Below are 7,456 nucleotides of genomic sequence, written 5' to 3'. Positions count from 1 at the left end.
GTGTCTGTCTGTGTGTCTGTCTGTGTGTCTGTCTGTGTGTCTGTCTGTGTGTCTGTCTGTGTGTCTGTCTGTGTGTCTGTCTGTGTGTCTGTCTGTGTGTCTGTCTGTGTGTCTGTCTGTGTGTCTGTCTGTGTGTCTGTCTGTGTGTCTGTCTGTGTGTCTGTCTGTGTGTCTGTCTGTGTGTCTGTCTGTGTGTCTGTCTGTGTGTCTGTCTGTGTGTCTGTCTGTGTGTCTGTCTGTGTGTCTGTCTGTGTGTCTGTCTGTGTGTCTGTCTGTGTGTCTGTCTGTGTGTCTGTCTGTGTGTCTGTCTGTGTGTGTCTGTCTGTGTGTGTCTGTCTGTCTGTGTGTGTGTCTGTCTGTCTGTGTGTGTCTGTCTGTCTGTGTCTGTCTGTCTGTCTGTGTCTGTCTGTGTGTCTGTCTGTGTGCGTGTCTGTCTGTGTGTCTGTCTGTGTGCGTGTCTGTCTGTGTGCGTGTCTGTGTCTGTGTGCGTGTCTGTGTCTGTGTGTGTGTGTGCGTGTCTGTGTGTGTGTGTGCGTGTCTGTCTGTCTGTGTGCGTGTCTGTCTGTCTGTGTGCGTGTCTGTGTGTGTGCGTGTCTGTGTGTGTGCGTGTCTGTCTGTCTGTCTGTCTGTGTGCGTGTCTGTCTGTCTGTCTGTCTGTCTGTGTGCGTGTCTGTCTGTCTGTCTGTCTGTCTGTCTGTCTGTCTGTGTGCGTGTCTGTCTGTCTGTCTGTCTGTCTGTGTGCGTGTCTGTCTGTCTGTCTGTCTGTCTGTGTGCGTGTCTGTCTGTCTGTCTGTCTGTGTGCGTGTCTGTCTGTCTGTCTGTGTGCGTGTGCGTGCGTGTGTCTGTGTCGCGCTAAAAAAAATTAGAATTTTTTTGTCTATTTTATTTAATACATACATTTCTATTTTAAGATCACATGCTTGTTATTTCATGAATTGCATATTTTTTTTACTTTTATGTTATTTTCTGCCGTTAGATGTGATAGATTAATGATTTTCTGCCCTGATGTGTCGGCATTGCCTTGATTACAGAAATACACAACCAGCAAACGCTAGAATCCTGCGCTTTGATCTCTCCTTCTGTTCTTTCTCCAGTAATCCCGATGCTTGCAGTAAATATAATGCTCGTGTCTAACTTTGGATCGCTGTATATAGATACCATTTAGCATTACAGCGTAGACAAAGAATAATCATTAGACGGATTTGTGCAATGTCAGAAAATAAGAGCTATATTGAGAACAGACTAAGTTTGATGTGATTATATTTGAGATATAAATCCTTAACAGAATTGATTATGTTTGGGAAAAAATGTTGACAATCCCCAGATCTGCGTGGAAATGTCGAATTCCGATTCCACACATTAGATGCATTGTATTGTGCGCGGCCGTCAATAAGGGAGCAAACTAACATACTTAAAGGGATTGTCCAGTGTTATCACTTTGTTTTCTCCAATCTGTAGGACCAGTATAGAAACTGCTAGTAATTTCTGCAAATTGGTAAAGACACCCTGCTGTCTTTAGAGCTCTACCATTGACTTGTATAATGTAGAGCATCATCAGAGCTGAAAACGCGTAAAGCATTGTCAGCTCACTACTTTTAACTGCTTGGTGTCTTAGGAAACCTGAAGTGGTCGAAAGACTGAATATCTGAAAAACAAGTCCTTTTAACATAGAAATACATTGAGTCTTTTGAGTGTTTTTCTGGTATGAAGCCTTTGGTAGACTTTTTTTTTTTCCACACTTATTTTTGGATTGAGGTGAGTCCTGGATCAAACTCTCCCATTAAAATCAATGGGATCATGCCATGAAAAGGATTAAAAACAAACAGCATGCAGTTTTGTTTTTTTTTACTGGGTAAGTGACACTTGGAATTTTTAACTTTTTTTTTTTTTTTTTCTTTTTTTTCCCCCCACATACAAGAAAAATTGATGCCAGAATGCTTGTGAAAGAAGACACGAACCAAAAATAGTTGGTAATTGGATCTAGGACACTGATGAAAAACAACCCTTTTGGTTTGGGGTTTTTTGGTTTCTTTTTCCTTCGGTTTTGTTTTTTTTCTTGTCCTGCAAAAAAATAAAAACGTCTGAATTAGTTCTAAAAGATGTTACCAAAACAGGATAAAAAAAACCTGCCACTGGAAAATGGAATTTTCTTAAGAAAACTCAGCACCCTCTGAAAGATTACCGCACATGCGGTAAAAAAAAAACGCTGCAAACCGAACCCGAAAACTGAATGCAATATTGCCACAAATTTTCCGCAGGTTGTTTCCTGCGGTTTTCCCTTTCGCCTATGACAGCACCACCGAAGATAGGTTCCGCCTACATAAGGACAGGAAACCCACTGATAAAAAGGCGGTACCTCTCCTCCACATCAGTTTGGTTTCCTGTCCTGATGGGACAACCCACGGATTCTCCCAGGTCTGACCCGGTGTGGAAGTTTGGTTTCTTTTTTGGTGGCATTCGGGCCTGGATGCACCTCACCAGGGCTTCGGCTGTCTGCGGTGGTGGGGCGCGGGCCTGGAGCGGGAGCTCGGCTCTGCGTCGCCCCAGGCTATGTGATCCTCACACGGAGCCCGCGAGACGGGCGCCCTGCTGACGGAACGCTGGGGTGAAGAGGAAGTGACGCGGCACCCGGAAGTTCATCACCTGTGCATGTGCAAGGTGTTCCAAGATGGCGGCGCCCAGTGAATGGATTTCGGGCGGGAAATTTGAACCAGGGAGGTATGAGGAGTCACCTTCGCTGCATTGTGGTAGGTATGACTTCTCCCCTATTCAGGATGGAAGACAACTCTCCTCCAGAGCAGGATGTGCTGGAACAGCATACAGATTCCCAGGGCAGCAAGGGGAGCGCTCCTCCGGCAGGGCTAGTCCCTCCAGTCCGGCAAGTCGACATTCCAGGGGATCTGAGAAATCCAAATCTGGAAGTCATAAACTTCCTCCGAAACCGGTACCAGATCCGCCATCTTGGGGGGGTGAGTGTCTGCTGCAGCATTTCATTGTTTAAAAGTCCCCCCTATGTTCCCTTCTTTCTTCAGGAGGTACCTCTAAGAGAAATCATAGGAATTGTGGGGTTTACAAGGACAGTCTATCCTCAGATTACCAAGAGGGCCTTGTCCCACCTGTATCAGAGAGTTCTTCTGTTTTATTTGGATCATAATGTTGAAATTTATACTGCCTTCCATTGTGACCCTCCTTCCAATGACAAAGTGAACAGGCTCCATAGCTTGGATGTAAGACTTGCCCTTATAACCTACTTAGATAGGACCATGGAATTGCGAGAATCTCAGGCCCTGTTTTTGTTATTTTATAGCCCCCGGACTTTCCCTAGAACGTATCTACAAGCACCTTGGCTAGGTGGGCCCGGGATACTATGTCGCTGACCTACTCAGCTAAGGGGGTGCCAGTTCCCCTGCAGATTAGGGCCTTTCCACTGGGTCACTTTCTACTACTTGGGCTGAGCGGGCAGAGGTGTCTATTGATCATATATGCAGGGCCGCCACTTGGTCCACTTCCTCTACCTTTTTCTGTCACTATAGACTTGACTTGTCCTCCACGGTCGACCCTTCTTGGTAGACGGATATTACAGGCGGTGGTCCCTCCCTAAGGTGATTGGTCTCTAGAATCTCTCAGGTGGTGCTGTCATGGGCGAAAGGGAAAAATCTTAATTACTTACCGGTAATGGGATTTTCAGAAGCCCATGACAGCACCCTTAGTTCCCCCCCTATTCACTGGTTATGGGCACCCTTCGGGGAGTGTTAGAGTTAATGGTGTATTCCTTTGGTGGTGGTGTGATTAACATTTTTGTTTGTGTTTTGCTGGTCCTCTCTGGCGCTGTAAACCTACTGATGTGGAGGAGAGGTACCGCCTTTTTATCAGTGGGTTTCCTGTCATGATGTGGGCGGAACCTATCAGGTGGTGCTGTCATGGGCTTCTGAAAATCCCATTACCGGTAAGTAATTAAGATTTTTTTTTTTTACCATTATCTATGGCAAACACTGCAGGTACCTGCGGAAAAGAAGTGACATGAATATTCTTTTTGCAGCAGAAAACGTGCAGCAAAACTGTAGGTGAAAAAAACACAGCAGTATGCGCACAGCATTTTTTTTTTTTTTTTTACCATAGGTTTCGCTGGGGAAGGACTGCAGCTAGTTTATGAACATTTTCTGCAGCAAAACCACGGTAAAAATGCAGTGTATGCTTAGGGCCTTAAGGCGCCTAGAATGCGGTTGAAGACTCTGCAAAGAGACTAGATCCGGTGGGCTGGCAGTCCCGAATTCATGGTTCTAATTTGTGGCCGCCCAGTTACACCATATCAGGGGCTGGTACGATCCGGGGGGGGAGGGTAAGGGCCAGTGTCCAGTACTCCGGAATTATTTTAAGTCAACTGACCTCTATATGATATTTGAACCGCGTAAGACTGTCTTTGACTGAAGATCTCCCTACAGTGATCCTAATGCATAAAATATGGTGGAAGGTGAGAGCTTTACAGGAAATCTATGGGGTATCACAGTACACTTCACTGTGGGAGACGGCGACACTGCTCCCATACTTGCTCTGATGAGTTTCCACGTTTGGAAGCAGAAGGGGATAGACAAATGCTCTCATATAATGGCAGAGGGTCAATTGAAGGAATTTGTTCAATTGCAGCTAGATTTTGCTCTTAGTGAATTTTATAAATATGTGCAGTTGAGACATGCACTTCACGCGGAGCGGATTCCCTTTGAGGAGGGGATCTCCCAGAATCTAATTATTCACAAGATAGCCCAATCCAGTGTTGCACAGCTTCTAGCTTCCCGGTTGCAGAAGAAAGTTAACGGAGCAGATTACATGGGATTGCAAGCTCTTTACTTCTGAGAACATGAGGTAAATAGAAATGCACAGTCATTCAGCACTGCATCAGGAAGAGAAACAAAACCGAAAGAACAAGAGACTTTTACAATAAAGTGAGTAAGGAAACTTTACACAACATCGCCATCTACTGTTAGATCAGCTTAAAGTCCTCCTTTACACAAACATAGACGTCCTCATCTGTTGCATATACCAACATCCAGAGGATCAAGGGGCCTGATATCATTGTTATATAGTGATGTGTTGCATTTAGCATTGAGTGGGTTAACTGTAGATTCTAAAACAAAATGGGAAGGTGAGCCTAGGCCCCATTTGAGGATAATCAGTGGGATGAGATATTGGAAAGGGTACCGGACTTGTCCTTGAGCGAGCCACAGATTATCTTGGCCATACCTCATTCATCGTAAGTACCGTACTCCACAGTTTCTATGAGATTGGTGCACGACCCACCCCTATGTGCAACAGGTGCAAAATTAATAATGCTAGGTTGTTGCACGTGCTGTGGTCCTGCCCAGTAACCGGTATTCTTAATAGGGTCTATTCGGTGAAAATAGAGAACGCCGTTGGTTTCCATATTGGGCTATGTGGAGGATTTGCAGATTGATGACCATGGTAAGACAGCAGTGGCGTGAATGCTATGTCGCCAGAAAATTATTGGCGCAGCACTGGATCTCTGAGCGACGTCCGGGAATGTCAGAATAGGTCGATAAATTAAATTGGGTAATTAATATGGAGAACACATCTATATCAAACAAAATTGTGTCAGTAAATTCGACAAAATCTGGGCGTTGTGGAACGACCACTCCGGACTGGTGTCTGAGGAACTTGCCAGATTTAGGCTGGGTCTGTTGCAGAGTCTTTTTCTGGTCGAGCGGGAACAGATGAGTTGAGCACTTTCAAGAATGACTTGCACTCCTGACGGGTGTCTCAGACGAAGAGTTTCTACTACTGTTATGCTTCTCCTTGCTTATCTCCACCATCTGCTATGGGTTAAAGAACAAGCTAAATACGGACATTGAGACTGCCATATGTATTATACATCTTTTATATGCCTTTATACCTGTGAGATACATGTCACTTTCCAGCTAATATTACTGTTCTGTGGCGCTTCAGTGGGTTTTGTGTTTTTAAGTTGTAATAATCTTTTCAATAAAGAAATACTTGATTTAAAAAAAAAAAAAGTCTGCCTTGCTGGAAGGAATTCTTCGGCTTTGGTATTCTTTCAAGGTTCTTTTATTTCCTACTGTCACGGGTGACAGTCATGTGGTTTCTGGCCATAGAAGGTCACAACGTTTGGCTGCACAGAATGCTCCCTGAGTTTCTGTTGTTCTTACTATTAGTATTCATTGTAATAGGTAGCTTTCCTGCTGGATTTTCATCTATTCCCGTTTAGGACCCAAGGGAGTGCTCCTTCTGTCCAGCTGCTGATAATTCATATTCTCCTTGTGCTTAAATGCTCACATCTTCCCTGGACTGGTGCTGGTGATATTTTTCAGTTCATACAAGCTCTGTTTGCAAGCAGGTGGCTTGCTCTCATCTGTAGTATTGTTGGTGAAGCTTTGCTGAACTTTTGCCAGTGTCATCTGTAGATACGTAGTTCATGCTTTTCCCCTGTGTCCTCCTTGGGTCTTCCTTTAGTGGAGTTGATGAAGAGCTCATCCCATCCATTCTCTATTTAGGGTCCAGCACTGGGGATACCTAGGGTCAGGTATCCGGCTTGGGGCATAGGTGCAGAACCTATCTAGGGTGGGGAGGGACCCCAGGGACCATCTGTAGGTTTGGTCAGGGGTCACCATCTCAGCCTCCCCTAAATGCAGGGGTTCCCTTCCATTTCATCACTCGCTTGGTACTTCCCCCATACCTAGTGTGACATCTACACATTTCAATGCCGTACTGGCCATTTTATGAAATCTACAAAAAAACACGAAAAAAACCCCAGGTCACTGGTGTTTTTTTTTTACACTTAATAAAGTTGCCAGTACGGCATTGAAACGCGTAGGGAATAATAAAGAACCGTGAAAGAATACTGCAGCAAGAGAACTTTCCAGCAGCGCAGACAATTTTTAAACACCTTTTTACCCTGTTTTGGTAATTTCCATCTGGTGGATTTTTTCCCCCTTGCCATGAGGCAGTGGAATCTGGCTGTAATAAAACCCTTTAGTGGCTGTGTCTTCACGCAACCACCCAAGGTGAGCAAAACTATTGTTTATACAATTGCCTATATTGGGATTTTACACTATTAGGTTATGTACCCACGGGAGAAAATACCTGCGGATTTATCTGCGGAATATCCGTGCATTTTCCAGATAAATCTGCAGGTTTATGCAACTACAGACACTCCCCATGTCCTCCTATGGGACATGGGGCGTGCTGTGTCCATGCTGCGGATATGTACAGCTGCGGATCATGCTGCAGATGTCCCGCAGCCGCACGTAACTGCATGTCAATTATTCCTGCGGAAATATCTGCGGAAATCCCGGCCTTCCACTATGGAGATACAGGGCGGGACTTCCGCAGTTAAGTCGCATGAATGTCCGCAGATAATTCGCTGGAATCCCGCAGCAATGGATAGCTGTGGATACCGAGGAACTGCTGCGGGAAACCTGCGGAC

General features: G+C 45.1%; 1 protein-coding gene across 1 annotated transcript in view; it reads left to right on the top strand.

Annotated features, from left to right (window-relative positions):
• The window catches only part of GLMN (glomulin, FKBP associated protein), an 82,601-nt gene that overhangs the window by 40,311 nt on the left and 34,834 nt on the right, over window positions 1–7,456 (top strand). The window lies entirely within an intron of this gene.

Source organism: Anomaloglossus baeobatrachus, chromosome 8, assembly GCF_048569485.1.
Source record: "Anomaloglossus baeobatrachus isolate aAnoBae1 chromosome 8, aAnoBae1.hap1, whole genome shotgun sequence".
NCBI lineage: Eukaryota > Metazoa > Chordata > Amphibia > Anura > Aromobatidae > Anomaloglossus > Anomaloglossus baeobatrachus.
The sequence above is the reverse complement of the archived record's forward strand: the minus strand, read 5'-3'. Positions and strand labels throughout refer to the sequence as shown.